The 17956-nt window shown below is 35.2% G+C and overlaps 1 protein-coding gene across 7 annotated transcripts in view; it reads left to right on the top strand.

Annotated features, from left to right (window-relative positions):
- The window catches only part of LOC142326057 (DDB1- and CUL4-associated factor 8-like), a 79746-nt gene that overhangs the window by 3085 nt on the left and 58705 nt on the right, over window positions 1-17956 (top strand). Inside the window, exon 2 of one of the 7 annotated variants that reach the window (XM_075368161.1) lies at window positions 1473-1654. The exons of the other annotated variants lie outside the window; for them this stretch is intronic. The gene's annotated coding sequence lies outside the window, so the exon portion shown is untranslated. The remainder of the gene's footprint in view (window positions 1-1472; window positions 1655-17956) is intronic. 7 annotated transcript variants of the gene reach the window in all.

The raw sequence follows: 17956 nt of genomic DNA, 5'->3' as shown, positions 1-17956 counted from the left end.
TTATTTTTTGTGAGCAAGCTTAACATTTCTATTTCAGATTTTCTTTAATCTTTTATCATTATTATTAACAATAAAAATCTTATCATTAAGTTGATATCATTAATATTTATTCCAGCTCTTTCCGATCAATTACTGTTTCATGTTTTTGATATTGAGAATACAAATCATTTGAGATTGTCTTTTATTTGAAAGATTGGCTTACTTGATTCAGATTATGTAAGATACAAAAGTGGATTTGTGTATACAAGAAAAAAAATTAACTTAAGCCAAATTACAAATTAGCATTACATTTTTATTTTTGTTGAATATTATAAGTGTTTAAATTTATTTTGATTGATCATAACACTTGTTTAAACAATCCATTTATTTACAAAAGAAATTCAGTTATACAATTACCAAATTTACAATCTTAAATTTAATTAATTTTTCACTTTTGCGTTGATAGAGGTTCAAGTTGTTTTTCATATTTATTTCAGTTTTGTGAAATTAGTGTATTCATATTAGAGATTTTTTGGTACCTTTCAAGAAGATGCCTGCAGGTGATCTGTAGTTAGTCAGTTTGTTGTTAAGATTGCGCCACTGAAAGGAGAAAGTAAATAAATTAAAATTATAAGTAACTATATATATATTTATATGTTACTTATATAAATTTATTTAATATATAAAGTAAGATTATAATTTTAATTTATTTTCTCATTTCACTGGCGATATATTTTTTTTTTTGTCTTCAGTCTTCAGTCATTTGACTGGTTTGATGCAGCTCTCCAAGATTCCTTATCTAGTGCTAGTCGTTTCATTTCAGTATACCCTCTACATCCTACATCCCTAACAATTTGTTTTACATATTCCAAACGTGGCCTGCCTACACAATTTTTTCCTTCTACCTGTCCTTCCAATATTAAAGCGACTATTCCAGGATGGCATAATATGTGGCCTATAAATCTGTCTCTTCTTTTAGCTATATTTTTCCAAATGCTTCTTTCTTCATCTATTTGTCGCAACACCTCTTCATTTGTCGCTTTATCTCCACCCATCTGATTTTTAACATTCTCCTATAGCACCACATTTCAAAAGCTTCTAATCTTTTCTTCTCAGGTACTCCGATTGTCCAAGTTTCACATCCATATATAGCGACGCTCCAAACATATACTTTCAAAAATCTTTTCCTGACATTTAAATTAATATTTGATGTAAACAAATTATATTTCTGACTGAAGGCTTGTTTCCCTTTGCTATTAGACATTTTATATCGCTCCTGCTTCGTCCATCTTTAGTAATGGTGATATATATAGGTAGTATATAAAATAATAAATCTAAAAATATAAATATAATTAATCAAACTTAACCTACGCTTGCTAACCTTTGCTCGCTAGTCAAGATTAGAGAGTGTAGGTTAAGTTTGGTTAGATTATAGTTATATTTTTTTATTATATAAAGTTAGATTATAATTTTAATTTATTTTCTCCTTTCAGTGGTTCCATCTAACAACTAACTTGACTAACTACACATCGCCTTTCTTCTGTGGGCATCTGCTTGAAAAGTACAGATTTTTTTTCAATGTGCCCAATGCATTAGTTCTTAAAAACACTGTCTTTCAAATTACTTTAGAAGGAGAGGTTCTTGAGGGATTTGAGGAACATGGAGGCCATAGCCTGTAAGAAATGACAACCTATGAAAAATTTACACATCAGAATAGTTAAATAAATAAATCTTTTATTTTGATGAAATTGACAGTGTGTGCTGTGTTGCTTTGCCTTCTTGCTGAGATCAACATTTTTTTATCATAATTTTCTAAGTAGGCTGTAAAATTCTTAATAATTTCCTGATATCTTGGGTAGTTAATAACATAAATAATAATAATAGAAATGAATTTACAAACCATTCTGTTTTACCTTTAATAAAATTTGGTAGTTTTATAATGCCCTGTTGTACAGATTTTTGATAGTTTTCAATATTGTTTCTGTTTTTTAGTGTTACAGTATCATTTATGTTACATTTATTGCTACTTTTTTCCTTTGAGTTTTTGACTAGATTATGATCGGCGATAATAACTCTGATGTTTAATTTTGTCTTTCTATAACAGTAACATGAATTTATCTGGTATCTTGGTTTATCTTAAGAGTTAGACCAGGTATTTCTTCTTTTAGGCTACTAAAATATTCTTCTTGTAACAAGAAGTTGTTTACTTTGCAAAATTAAGCATATTGTTGGTCTAACTCTTACTATATCCTGTTAAGTACATATTTCCCTATTGTATAACCATTCTCTTAGTTTTCCACAAACTTAAGATATCTTACATTACATGTTTCTAACATATAATTTTTAATTTCGTGCTTTGGAACTTCCCTCAATTGAATTTATAACCCTAGAATATTTTAGTTATACTCTCCTCTCTGTACAGAAGAATTGAGAGTGGAAGAAGTGGTTAGGAGTGACCAATTTGGTTTCAGGAAAAGTATAAGGACAAGGGAAGCAATTTTAGCACTCAGATTAGTAGTAGAAGGAAGATTAAAGAAAAACAAACCAACATACTTGGCATTTATAGACCTAGAAAAGGCATTCGATAACGTAGACTGGAATAAAATGTTTGGCATTTTAAAAAAATTAGGGTTCAAATACAAAGATAGAAGAACAATTGCTAACATGTACAGGAACCAAACAGCAACAGTAACAATTGAAGAACATAAGAAAGAAGCCGTAATAAGAAAGGGAGTCCGACGGATGTTCCCTATCTCTGTTACTTTTTAATCTTTACATGGAACTAGCAGTTAATGATGTTAAAGAACAATTTAGATTCAGAGTAACAGTACAAGATGAAAAGATAAAGATGCTACGATTTGCTGATGATATAGCAATTCTAGCCGAGAGTAAAAAGGATTTAGAAGAAACAATGAACGGCATAGATGAAGTCCTATGCAAGAACTATCGCAAGAAAATAAACAAGAACAAAACGAAAGTAATGAAATGTAATAGAAAGAACATGATGGACCACTGAATGTAAAATTAGGAAGAGAAAAGATTATGGAGGTAGAAGAATTTTGTTATTTGGGAAGTAGAATTACTAAAGATGGACGAAGCAGGAACGGTATAAAATGCCAAATAGCACAGGTGAAACGAGCCTTCAGTAAGAAATATAATTTGTTTACATCAAAAATTAATTTAAATGTCAGAAAAAGATTTTTGAAAGTATATGTTTGGAGCGCAGCTTTATATGGAAGTGAAACTTGAACGATTGAAGTATCTGAGAAGAAAAGATTAGAAGATTTTGAAATGTGGTACTATAGGAGAATATTAAAAATCAGATGGGTAGATAAAGTGACAAATGAAGAGGCGTAGCGGAAAATTGATGAAGAAAGAAGCATTTGGAAAAATATACTTAAAAGAAGAGGCAGACTTATAGGCCACATATTAAGGCATCCTGGAATAGTCGCTTTAATATTGGAGGGACAGGTAGAAGGGAAAAATTGTGCAGGCAGGCAACTTTTTTTTCTTTTTTTTTTTTTGTCTTCAGTCATTTGACTGGTTTGACGCAGCTCTCCAAGATTTTCTACAAACATACGACACTCCAAACATACACTTTAAAAAATCTTTTCCTGACATTTAAATTAATTTTTGATGTAAACAAATTATATTTCTTACTGAAGGCTTGGTTCCTGTATATGTTAGCAATTGTTCTTCTATCTCTGTATTTGAACCGTAATTTTTTAAAAATATTAACATTTTAATAATATATTAATATTAATATATAAATATTGTTGCGCTCCTACAATATATAAATATATTTAATAATATATTTTAATATTAACATTTCCAGTCTACGTTATCGAATGCCTTTTCTAGGTCTATAAATGCCAAGTATGTTGGTTTGTTTTTCTTTAATCTTCCTTCTACTATTAATCTGAGGCCTAAAATTGCTTCCACTTAGAAGCACTTCTTCCACTCTCCTCTCAATTCTTCTGTATAGAATTCTAGTTAAGACTTTTGATGCATGACTAGTTAAACTAATTGTTCTGTATTCTTCACATTTATCTGCCCCTGCTTTCTTTGGTATCATGACTATAACACTTTTTTTGAAGTCTGACAGAAATTCCCCTTTTTCATAAATATTACACACCAGTTTGTATAATCTATCAATCGCTTCCTCACCTGCAGTGCACAGTAATTCTACAGGTATTCCGTCTATTCCAGGAGCCTTTCTGCCATTTAAATCTTTTAATGCTCTCTTAAATTCAGATCTTAGTATTGTTTCTCCCATTTCATCCTCCTCAATTTCCTCTTCTTCCTCTATAACACCATTTTCTAATTCATTTCCTCCGTATAACTCTTCAATATATTCCACCCATCTATCGACCTTACCTTTCGTATTATATATTGGTGTACCATCTTTGTTTAACACATTATTAGATTTTAATTTATGTACCCCAAAATTTTCCTTAACTTTCCTGTATGCTCCGTCTATTTTACCAATGTTCATTTCTCTTTCCACTTCTGAACACTTTTCTTTAATCCGCTCTTCTTTCGCCAGTTTGCACTTCCTGTTTATAACATTTCTTAATTGCCGATAGTTCCTTTTACTTTCTTCATCACTCGCATTCTTATATTTTCTACGTTCATCCATCAGCTGCAATTTATCGTCTGAAACCTAAGGTTTTCTACCAGTTCTCTTTATTCAGCCTAAGTTTGCTTCTGCTGATTTAAGAATTTCCTTTTTAACATTCTCCCATTCTTCTTCTACATTTTCTACCTTATCTTTTTTACTCAGACCTCTTGCGATGTCCTCAAAAATCTTCTTTACCTCCTCTTCCTCAAGCTTCTCTAAATTCCACCGATTCATCTGACACCTTTTCTTCAGGTTTTTAAACCTCAATCTACATTTCATTATCACCAAATTATGGTCGCTATCAATTTCTGCTCCAGGGTAAGTTTTGTTGCAGTCTACGAGTTGATTTCTAAATCTTTGCTTAACCATGATATAATCTATCTGATACCTTGCAGTATCGCCTGACTTTTTCCAAGTATATTCTTCTATTATGATTTTTAAATTGGGTGTTGGCAATTACTCAATTATACTTCATGCAAAACTCTATAAGTCGGTCCCCTCTTTCATTCCTTTTGCCCAGCCCGTATTCACCCACTATATTTCCTTCCTTGCCTTTTCCAATGCTTGCATTCCAATCTCCAACTATTATTAAATTTTCATCTCCTTTTACGTGTTTAATTGCTTCATCAATCTCTTCGTATACACACTCTACCTCATCATCATCATGGGCGCTTGTAGGCATATAGACGTTAACAATCGTTGTCGGTTTAGGTTTTGATTTTATCCTTATTACAATGATTCTATTGCTATGTGTTTTGAATATTCTACTCTCTTCCCTATCTTCTTGTTCATTATGAAACCTACTCCTGCCTACCCATTATTTGAAGCTGAGTTAATTACTCTAAAATCACCTGACCAAAAGTCGCCTTCCTCTTCCCACCGAACCTCACTAATTCCTACTACATCCACATTTATCCTATCCATTTCCCTTTTTAAATTTTCTAGCCTACCAACCTTTTTTAAGCTTCTAACATTCCACACTCCGACTCTTAGAATGTTATTTTTTAATTTTCTGGTGACCCCTTCCTTAGTAGTCCCCACCCGGAGATCCGAACGGGGGACAATGTTTGGACTTCCTTATTGGAAGGACAGGTAGAAGGAAAAAATTGTGTAGGCAGGCCACGTTTGGAATATGTAAAACAAATTGTTAGGGATGTAGGATGTAGGGGTATACTGAAATGAAACGACACAATGGCTGTTTTCAGGTCTTGAACGTGAGTGGAATATTGATGATACTAGAAGATAAGTTCAACCTCCTGTTGAATTTATATCTAATGAATCACCTGGTCCCGTGATACATTTAAATGAAGACAATGGTGGACTGATAAATAATTTAAGCTAATGTCAACTTACTTGCTGGAGTTGAAGTAGTTTTTTCTGATTCGCACCGAATTGGAGCCAATGAATGTATTGCCTTTGTACTTGAAAACATACCTATTAGTAAACAGTAATTATTCAGATAGCCTTTCCTGTTCAAGTCAAAATAATGATGGAAGTATTACTTCGTATCCTGTCTTTCTGGTGGGCCTAAAGCATCACCACGTAAAAAATAAAAAAAATTGTTTTAAGAATATAGACAAACAATGGCATATTGGGACACAACGTTGTTTTTCCGCAAAGTAATTATATGAAATGTCTCCTTGTGATATTTTCAAATTATTTCTTGATGATGAAATAATTAAGTAAGTGTATCAGTAACTGAGACTAACTGTTATGCCCTTTTTTTCGATTAACCTGAATTTTGTCATCACCAAGGAAGAAATAAAAGTATTTTTTGGTATACTAATTGTGTCTGGCTACATTATAGGAAAACGCTGATACTGGAAAACAAGTTCTGATGTGAGAAGTAAACATGTGTATGGGTCAATTTATTTGGTTTCTGTCAATAATTCAGTTTATTCAGTAATAAGTGACGACTACCTTGTTGCAAATGAGAATATGTAGAAATTTCACCCTCTTGCAAATCTTTTAAAAAGGTTTGCATAAGATTTTATAAATAAAATATAATAATGAATAAAAATTCCACATGATGAAAGAGTTCTAAACAAAGACAATGAGCTCTCCTAGCGGTGTCATATGGCAATTGTATCTTGTGCCCAGCAAAGCAGTATAAGGACCTAGCGATGCAAAGTGGCACCAGTTGAATTTTAGCTAATTTTTATGTATGGCTTCATTAAATTATATAAAGACAATTTTTTTAATAAAAATAAAGTAATGAAAAGATATTTATAATAAAAAAATAGAAGTGATACAACAAATTATTTCGGGCGTTAACAGGTTAAAGTGGCAGTACAAGATATCATAAATCTTTGTGGAGACTAACTAGGGAATAGAAGATTTTACTAGGTTCAGCCTACACTACAGTGAGGAGAATGCTGAAATGTTATCCGTCTTATATGCAGGTTTTCCTTGAAAACTTTAGCTTAATACTGTTTATGCTAAAAGGGTTCACGTTCAAAAATTAAAAGGGGTCAATCGTTCAAGAACTTCATTAGAGGCAACATTGGCATTTTAGACAAAGTGTTTTTCACGGATGAAGTATGGTTTCACTATGGTGGGTTTGTTAATATTCAGAACTACTGGACTAAGGTAGTGAAAATCCACACATTTTCATTGAATCTCCCTTACTCCCACAAAAAATAGGCGTATGGTGTGCAGTTTCAAGACCCTTGTTTTTTGAAAAACTGGATGCTGCAACAGTTCATAGCCTTAGTGCAAGAGGATGAGCATGACAATTGGTTGCAATGGGACAGTGCCATTAGCCATACAGCTCTATTATGGAGATGCTACAGGATTTTTTCAATGGAAGAATAATTTCTAAAGGTTTAAAAAAAGAAAAAAGAAATTATTATGTTAAAAAAAATTATCTTAAAAAAATAAATTGTTTGTAGAGCCATCTACTCACCCTGCAAGAATTGAAAACAAACATTATCAATGCCATCCAGGAAATAGAGGATACATCTAACACGAATACCCAGGAACATGGTCAAACATATTGACAAATACATAGAAGTGGGTGAACATTATTTACAACATCTTCTGTAAATTATGTATTATTATTTATAGACTAAACTAATTGATTGGGTCTCTTTAAAGTTGAACACCCATTATTAAACTCCTCACTAATATTCTTAAGAATTGTTTACCAATTGTTATATTTATGTTTGATAATACCAGTTATGTTTTCTTCATGATAACTCTTTGCCAGTCTGGTTTTGATGTTAACTTTACTTTGTTCATCTGTCATAATTTTGCTACCTAACTAAAACCTACTGGTGTATTCTTTATCTTAATGTTTTATTAACTTCTTTTATGTCATATTTCATTGCTTTTGTTTTACCCATATTTATTCTCAAACTTATTTTATACCCTAGCAGTAAACACTAAATATTTCTTTTAACTTATGTTTGGCTTCCATAAAAAAAGAGAATCTCTGAATTTTAACTTTTTTAGCCAATATTATGCAACCAATATTATTTTCTGTTCTTTGGTTGTTACTTCACTCTAATTTTTTGCTTTTATTCTTCTGTTGTTTATTTATATACAAATAGAAAAGATATAATCGATTTTGCTTCTTTTTGAATCAAATCTAGTATCATATTTTACTTTTCATAGGTACCAGGTCCTTATATACAAGATCTGTCTGGAAAGTAATGTCACCAAGTCTGTTGGTATGAAAAGAAGGACTTCTACATAAAATTTAGAGTTAACAGTTGTCCTGGAAGGTACAAACTCACGGTGGACAATTCCCTTGATGTCAAAAAACACAATGAGCATGGTCTTGATCTTTGATTGCTCGTTCAAGTCTTCTTGGGGCGAGAGGATGTTGAGTTGTCCCATTCTGCATTTTGCCTCTTCGTTTTGGGGTCGTACTGGAATATCCATGTTTCATTACCCGTTGATAACATTGTCCAAAAACTGAGGATCATTTTCACACATTTCCAAAATGTCTTGACAGATTTCCACTCTACAAGATTTTTGATCATCAGTCAAAATTCTTGGGACAAGCTTGGTGCACACTTTTTTCATGTGCAGATCCTTGGTCACAATCTCATGGATGATAGTTTTTGGAATATTTAACATGTCAGCCTTCAAACACTCATTTTATGGTCTGTTTGGAAAAGTTCTTCACACAAGTCATATTTTCGTCATTTGAGGAGGTTGATGGATGTCCAGCATGGGCTTCATCATCAACCTCTTCACGGCTCTCCAAAAACATCTTGTGCTATTCGTAGATTTGCCTTTGTGATAAACACTCATCCCTGAAGACTGTTGAACCATTGGAAAAGTTTCTGCTGCAGACTTGCCGAGTTTCACACACAACTTGATCGTGTATCTTTATTCCAGTGAACGCTGCATTGTGACTTGTACAAGAAATGAAACAGATGTTTTTGAATTTGAATTGCAACTGTACATTGCAACTGTTTTGTTTTTGAATTACAACTGTACATTGCAGCACACTCGCTTCACAATAAAATGTATGACATTACTTTCTGGACAGACCTTGTATATTATAAATAACATTGTTATTTTTGTTAATTATTATTTTACTATAGACACAATATATAAATTTTTTTCTATGGAGGATTGTAACATTGAAATTGATTTTAATGAAATGTGCACGCAAATTGAAATATATTCTTTTTTGAACATAAAATATTTAAAAAATGGAAAACTATTCGTTCTTAATGTATTATACAAAGTAATCAAAACTTCAAAAGCAAAGCAACCAATATTAGCAGTAAAATTGATAGGACAATTTTTTTTTCAACTTCAAAATGAGCACTGTAACCTTCCACTTCTTAGTGATACAAATTTGTCATGATTTTCTTCCTCAGAATTCTAATACACATTTTTAAATTTAAAAAAAAATGATAGTATTAAATTTGGAAAAACTACTTTAAGAAATATTTTTCTTAACCAGAAAAAAATTGAATTTTGTGTCTGGTATTGTGATTTTTTTTACAGAAATAATATCTGTTTCTTTTATGAGTAAATGATTGTTTTTCATGACTACCACTTAGGAAAACTGGTGCAGCTGTGTTAATGTTTAGATTACTATTTTGTAAAGTCATTGACAAATTTGCATAGAGCATATTCTTTTATTAGTGAGAAAAAACAAATCTTTAACTGTTATTATAAGTTGGTTAGAAACTGAAAAAGAGTTTTTTCACAAAATTAATGATAACTTTGAAAATATTAAAGATAATGATTTGACATTTTGGGGCAGAAAACTAAACGTATTGAGCTAGGTTTTTCAAAATTTCAAGATTTTGGATTGATTGGTTTTTTTAATAATAACTAATTTGTTAATTCTATTTGTTGGCTAAAAAAGTGCACTTATGGTTGTTCTCACTATATCATATTTTAGAAATGTCAAAAAATTAAAAATATAAAATATAAATTTTGACTTCACTCATAAAATCTACCCTTTGCTTTATAAAACTTCAAATTCGACTACATTATTCCTTTAGAACAGGTAGTAAGTTATGCTATAACTTCACCTTGGTGTGTTAATTAAAAAAAATAAATTAAGAACTTTTAATAGTAAATTACGATTTATACTTAGTAAAGATCTGGTTATAGATATAAGTATAAGTTTTGCTATAAGTGTTCATACTATTTAAAGCCATTTATTTTTTATCATAAATTTATATAATTTTAATAATTTGATACACATTAGTTGGATGATAGAAATGTTTGGAAAAATATGCATTTTGTGTGTACGCGCGTGCATGCACTAATATTCATTTATTAATACTGTTTTATATCTACTTAAAGAGGAGTAGCCTGGTATTTACAACATAATAGTTTTTCCTTTATTTTGCTTATTTGATTAGGAAGTATTAATTATTTATTATTAAAAATATCGTAATTGTAATTCTGGCTGTGTAACCTTCACACATTATGACATTAAAAACTGTTAGTTCTTTGCTTATAGAACCACTACAATGTACTTTACAATTAAAAGGAATTGCTTGTGTAGCATTGAACAGACTTATTAATTAAGAAAATTGCTGACTTGGTATTGAGCCTTTGTTTCTTCCTTGTTTCTCTTTCACTTATAGATTATCCTGTTATTTCTGTAGAAAAAAAGAGATTGTGTTTGAAGACATACAACTTGCCCCAGTTTCACTTAAAAGATCATTGTAGTTATTTTTTCCATCTTGAAATAGTGTTTCTTATTAGAAAATAATTGTAATTAAATATTTTTTCGTTATAAGTACTTGTCCATCCATTAATTGTATGAATGTGAACATTTTTAAAATTAAACTTTTTGGAGAAGAGCTGCAGGCTAGTCTTTTGAAAAAAGTAGAATATGGCGCATCCTAAAAAAATGGAGTATGGTTTACAAATAATTTACTGCTCTGGTCAAAAAAATGTTAATTTGAGTTATACACTGGTAAACATATAGTCGCACTAATGTCAAGCTGATAAAATGTATTAAGTGTGAAATGTTTAGTTTTAAAATATAAGTATATGTCAGTTTGTTGTAAAAGGAGAATCTTCTCTGAATCTTCCAGTTATTATCAATAAAATGATAAAACCACGGAGTATCAGATATCTTCAGTGATCTACGAACATACCGTAGGGGAAGACCACCCGCATTGTGACGATTCCGGTAGCCATCCCCTCCGTTCCTAGCGTTGATGGGCTTTAACGGAGGTCGTCTTTTGGCCCTCTAACTGATTACATCTCACAGTAATTAGCTAGGCCTCGTTGGAATTCCACCGATATAAATGCCTCGGTACACATTTACATCGGTGAATTTTGACTCGGCCTTCGCCTTCGCTGTAGGCTTCTGTCGGACATCTTTATTGTCCTACTTCGTGCCCTCTGAACTAGCTAACAGAGTTCGCAAAGCACGAACCCCGCGCCTAGTTATTTTAAGTAACTATTAGTGAGTAAATGTCTCATAATATTCGAGGCAAATTCAGTAAAATAATATTCCACAAAAAATGTTGTTCGCAAACGGAATTTGTACCTAGTTCCCTTAGTAAAACTCAACTTGATAGTTTAACCCTTAGTTTAATTGCAACTACGGACTCCGCTCTGGTCTACCAGTGAGAGGAGGACAGACTTCCTACTCCCATTCAGCTCCATCGCAGAGTTCTGCGTTTACTTTCTCACATAAACTACCATCGTCGAGATGGCGCTACACCTCAGGCTGCATGGGAAACCATGCCCTCGGCAGTGCAGTCACCATCCCGCCAGCAGCGATAGTTTACTCATTTATTAACTGCCCTTGTCAAAAAGGCGTTACACCTTTCGGCTGCATGGATAACCATACCCTCGGTAGTGCAGTCGTCGTCTCGTCGACAGCAAGTCTGCTACAAATCACCATAACTATTTCTAATTAACCGTGGCTCGATGACAATTCGCCTACCTCCAGGCGGTCTCTAGCCACCCGGGGTACTACTCTACTTATATCCCTCAGCTGTTCTCAGTGCGAGAAACGGAGAAAGCCAGCCACTATTCTCCATTCTCTGCGTGTCTTCCAGTTGACCCGCAGATCAATAAAGGAGTTTACTCTCTCAAGCTCACCAGCAACTCTGGTACGTTCAGCCTCGTACCGGGGATAAACATAAAGGACATGGTCCACAGTATCATAGGCCCTACAGTCCGGGCATCACGACCCGCGGGTGACGGGTCGTGGGCTAGACGACGTTTAAGAAACATTATAGTGGTTTTCTCTGCACTGAAAACCATCTTATGCTGAAGATTCCACAACCTTAGTACCTTACATGCCTGGGTTGCTCTGAATTCTATCCCAGTCCGCGAGTTTCCCTCGACCAGCAGCAACCCATCGTCGGCATAAAGGGACGATGCGGCAGCCATTGGGCAAGCTCAACCGCGTTCAGAGAGTCGAATTCGACGATCCAGACGAGGGGACCTAGAACACTGTCCTGCGGGACAATCTTTTGACAGGGTCTTTCCTACTTCAAAACCGCCTTCACGAAGGACAACGGTTCTGTTGCTGAAATAGCTTGAGAGAGTCTCAATCTCATTTTGCGTGCAACCACGCTACTGTAACTGAAACGGTGCAGAGGGTCTCCACAAGTTATTGAAGGCAAGAGCCTGTTAATGTCAGAGGCCGGTAAGAAGAACCTATAGTGCGGTCCTTGTCGCTAGCTTTGAAGAGCAGTTTCAACTCGCCACGTTTCCAACACGCTGGAAAATATCCAGCAAAAAGCATCCTATTAAAATCCTAGTCAGGGGACCAAGAATTATTGGCAATGTGCGAACAAGGAGTCCCACTGTGACATAATCATATCCGGGGGCTTTATTCCTAGCCAGACTACAAATTGCTTGCCGCACTTCCGCTTCAGTAATCTCAGAAGATTGAATCTCAGTGTGGAACCTATGACTTCCCTTCAGACAGGTTGATAAGAGGTTTCACCAATCTCAGTACAATCAGGAAGCAGATGTTCATCAGAAGAGTGAGGACATGATCTTTTTCAATTATGACACCACTCTGGGTCGAGAGAGCCGACAGAAGAATGTCTTTTTTCTTCTTAAACCCAAGAACTCTATAAACGACACCCCATGGGTCCTTATTTCCCTGGTCTTGTACAAAAGAGCGCCAGGTATCACGCTTAGAAGACTTTTTTTTTTATCCTTTTTTAAACACCCCCAACATCCCCGGCCTCTGCGGTTAGGCTATGCGCAGGAATGTCAGGGTGTCGTGGCAGTCGACTGCCCCCTGTCTTGCCGTTTTTTGGTTTCCCGTCGGGGTCCTCTCAGTTTCATCAAGATGCAGTAGCGACCACTACATCCCTCCACTGCGAGGCTACCCTTCCCGGCCCTACACTAGGTTGCCGGCTGCGCTTTGCGCGTAGCCGGCAAACCGCCGCGTCCCCCCTCTCACATCTGAGGGTCCCGAATGCATCATCGGAGCACCCCGACTAACCCGCATTCTTGCATATGCAGGAGCCAGAGTGACTGCATCCGACGCTTAGAAGACCTAACCTTATGAAAATTCTCGGTCCTTTTCCGACGATAGTCTGCGAGCAGGGTTGCACGCCGATCAGGATCAACCTCACGTTGTGCGGCTCCCCTAAGCCGGCCCACAGTCCGCTTCATCGCAGTTAAATCCCGAGTCTACCATCCAGCCTCTCTCTCCCGACCTGTACCTCTGAGAATTGATTGGTTAGCGGCTTCAACTACTGGAGAAGAAAATTCCTCTACCAGGTCGTCTAACGGGATTTCATGTCCTGTCATCGAGCAAAAATCCGATGCCTGGCTGCAAGTATATTTAGTAAACTTGGACCAATCCGCCCGCCTGTGCAGAAAGCGCCCCTGCTGAACAGGGACTTACCTCCTATAGACCTTGCGCAGCCGACCTACCAAATCAGACGCTATTAGTCGATGATCGCTTGCGCAATCATTGACTACAGACCAGTTCTGAATCCTACTGCCCTTGCCAATGGTAACATCAATGTTGGTCCCACGAAAGCCCTCCGCTCTCGACCGCGCCGGCGAAAGTAGCCAATTCGTCGGCAACATTGAAAACATCAAACTTATGCTGAAACCGTGGATCAATTTGCCACCATCATCCGTGATGTCACTATGCCAAAGAAGCGATTTGGCATTTGCATCAGCCCCTATCAGAATTGGACAACTAGCTACCAGCGTAACAACTCTATCCCATTTCTCCAAATGTTAGTGGGATCGTTGTACTGAAAGTACGAACTATCGACTAGGTCCAAACCACCCGCAGCAAGCCTGACGACATGATGCGTGTAAAGGCCTGCCATATGAAGACACTATCCAAGACTTCCTGCGCAAACGGCAGATTTACAGTCATGAATGAAAAACTTCTTCTATCCTGGGAAACCTGGCAGATTACCCTTGACCATCTACGGGTGTTGTAGAAGAACTACATAGAGACTGTTTTTTGATAACCTCACCTAACTCGACTTGAACAACATAGGCACCCTGGGCATTTAGTTGACCGAACCTAACCATCAAGAGAGTTGAGGTATATCTCAACTGCCCTCATGTAGCAACCACACTCCTTGCTGTTAACGGAGTGCCTATGACTCTTGGGCAACGTTTTACAGTTGTCGCAAGTCAGAGCCTCTTTCTTTTGCGTACGTCATCATGCTTATGGCCCTCCTCACCACAATGCGCACAGACTGACGCATATTTAGAGAATTTGGCTCTGAGGCTGAAGCAACAACACTTAAAGCATCGCTGCACATCAAGGTATTCCTTGACGCTATAGGATGCGAAATCCAAAATAACCTATCCTTAAACAGACACTTCTGGAAGAGAGCAGCACCTAATTTGAACACCATGATACTGTGAGGCATCACGCTTCCTTTGAAGACCAGCCTGCATTCCTGTTTTAATATAGCCTCGTCCAAGTCTGTGTTTTGTTCCATCATCAGGGTCAGAACATCCTCATCAGAGAGGCTGCACTCTGTCATATAGAATGACACGAGGCCTATGCCTATGTTTGAGGTCCACCTTAACCTCTAATTTCCTAACTGCAGGAGAGTTCTGGATGACTTGTACCGTCTCCTTGTTTTCTGCTACCGCTACCAGTCCTTTGCTGGTCTCTTTTATATCCCTTATCTTCAGACCTTTCTGGCTGTCACGAAGGGCAGCCTAAAAGTCCTTCTTGAGATCAGAACTCGTTTTGGTGGAGTCCTCTCTTTGTTCATAAAGAGCACCTCTGGTTTATTGACCTGATGCCTCTCTTTTGTCACGTACTTCCTCAGCATAGCGCCTGGGTTGTGCTGGGGCCAGAACCGCATTCTGAAGCACCTTGGGCTTGGAGGCCAAGGTCTCATACTCTTCTGCCATAGCAGAAAAAATGTCACACATTTTAGCCAGTCGAGGAAGAATAGTCTTCATCACACTGGAACTCATGCTGCGGGGGACTAAATAGTCCAGGTCTTCCTGAACCGCTTTGACCACTTTCTGCCCTTCGCTTTTTTGAAAGCATCTACTACTGGGTTAGGTTCAACATGGGTGGATGTCCCTACATCCTTATCTGAAACCTCATCTTCTGATGTTGAGGAGGTTGAAGGTAAAGACTCCGGCCTCCTCTTCTGCCAGGACTTCTTGACTACCTCCTGGAATCCTATTTCTGCTTGACCGAGATTCCCTGATCTCTCTTTTCCTCTTTAGCCTCTGGAACCATCGTAAGGTATTACTTTAGAGGATGAATGAGGATGATGTATGAATTGTCGTCTTGTATAGTCTCAGGTTGACCATTCCAGAGATGTGCGATTAATTGAAACCCAACCACCAAAGAATACCAGTATCCACGATCTAGTATTCAAATCTGTATAAAAGCAGCCCTGTTACAGCAAAAATTCAGAACTGTGGAAAGTGCTCACTCGACTACAAGCACAAAGTAGTGAAAAAGATTCATAACAACGTAATCTCTGTTCGCAACAAAGAGACAGAGCTTCTTGATCTATGAACAGCTGCTCATTTGATTTACAACAAGCACCTTTACTTATTATTCATTTTTAGCTAAATCAACTAATAGCTGGACAACTGAATAACTGTTACAGTTATAATTAATAAAAAAAGAATAATTTTATATTGAAGTTTTTAAATTAAAAATTCAAGTAGTACTGTTGCTATTATACTAGTAGTTTGAGCAGTTAATAGGAAATTGTTGATTTTCTTTTTTTATGTCATATTTGAGGAGAGAAAATATGTTTAACAGATTTTTGCATTGGGCGGCATAAAAATTGTCATTAAAGTATGGAATGCATTATATTTTAATAATTTGTTGACAGTACTTTAATTTGTCTTTCTCAGTTCAATTTGTATCTAAATTTTTTAAATTGCATGTAAGCCTTACTATCTCTAAATGGACTAATTTTGATGATTCTTCTTATATTTTGAACATTGAATTCTGATGTTCTTGGTCACTCACTCACTCACTATGATATAAATATATAGAGATTATATATATATATATATATATATATATATATATATATATATATATATAACTTAGCAAAATCAATATATATTGTTTATTGTATTTGTCCGTATCTGCCTCTGTACCTGTATGTCAAAGACAAAAGTATAACAGTTTTCCACCAACAGTACAGATTCAGTAATGTTTCTTACCTTGTGCTTATTGTTTTTCCAATTTAAGAGCGCTGTCAAGGTTTTACCTCATCGTTAATTAATAAAAATTTTTAAAAATCTCAAATTAAATCAAAAACATTAAAATTGTCACATGTTATAAAAATATGTAGTCAAAAAATTAAAATGTTTTATGTGGCCAGCCACACATACATTATTGAGTACAGTACTATACAACTAAATTGCTGTTGGATGTTGGTAGATAATTTATGTCAGTTTTCTCAGAATTAAATTCTATCAATTTAGCCAATAATTTTAATAAAGTAACAAATAACAAATTAACAAAGTTATTTTATGCCAAAGCTAAAAAACTGTATTTTTCAACTCAATTTTTTTGTTTATTACACCCTATTTTGTAGAAAATACTGATACAGTTACGGGACCCATTTTTAAAAGTTTTTCTGTTCAAAAACCATAAGAAACCACTAAATTCGCCCTTTATTTACCTTCCCAGAATTTCAGTAGGTGCTCATTTCAGCGTAGGAGCAGAAATTAGGGCGAAATCTTTCGTTAGCTGTAACTTGCTAATAAAGTGTTTTTGGACCCATGTTTATTGACCTTTTTCCATTATTTTAATGAGAGAAATACGCCTGTGAAGTTTAGCAGAATCCACCCAGTATTCTGCATGCGCGTGCATACACACTCATACACATGTGCATACAAACATATACACACACCTATATATATACATACACAGACACACACACACATATATATATACGCACACACTGTGATTATATAACCAAAAATAACAAAAAAAGTTCATATAAACATAGGTCAGAAAATGGGTTTTTGTAGCAAGTTTTGGCTCACAAAATATTTAGCCCTGCTTTCTGAACTCTCTATGAAATGAAACCTGATTTGATTATGATTTTTGATCTAAGAAATTGAATAAAAGTAATTCCAGAGCTCTATCTCATTTAGGTTCTAAGAAAAACAGGGTAAAATATAAAAAGGTTTTGTCGGAAAATAAATTGTTTGGAATTTTTTCAACCAAATCTTTTTTTTTGGTTTATTGATAAATTAACAAAGTTATTTTATTCCAAATCTTAAAAAGTTGGTACTTTTTCGTTTCTACCCCCCCCCCCCTAAGTTTGCAAGTTTTCCGCCTGGAAATCTCAAAATTGTAGGAAATATTGATATTAACAATAACCAGGTTGGAGAAATAGCCCAATATAACCATTAATTTTTATCATTTTTATATTATTCATTTATATTTATTTATTTATTTTTTTA

This window comes from Lycorma delicatula, chromosome 6 (genome assembly GCF_047948215.1).
Source record: "Lycorma delicatula isolate Av1 chromosome 6, ASM4794821v1, whole genome shotgun sequence".
Taxonomy (NCBI): domain Eukaryota; kingdom Metazoa; phylum Arthropoda; class Insecta; order Hemiptera; family Fulgoridae; genus Lycorma; species Lycorma delicatula.
This window is presented reverse-complemented; position numbering and strand designations above follow the sequence as displayed.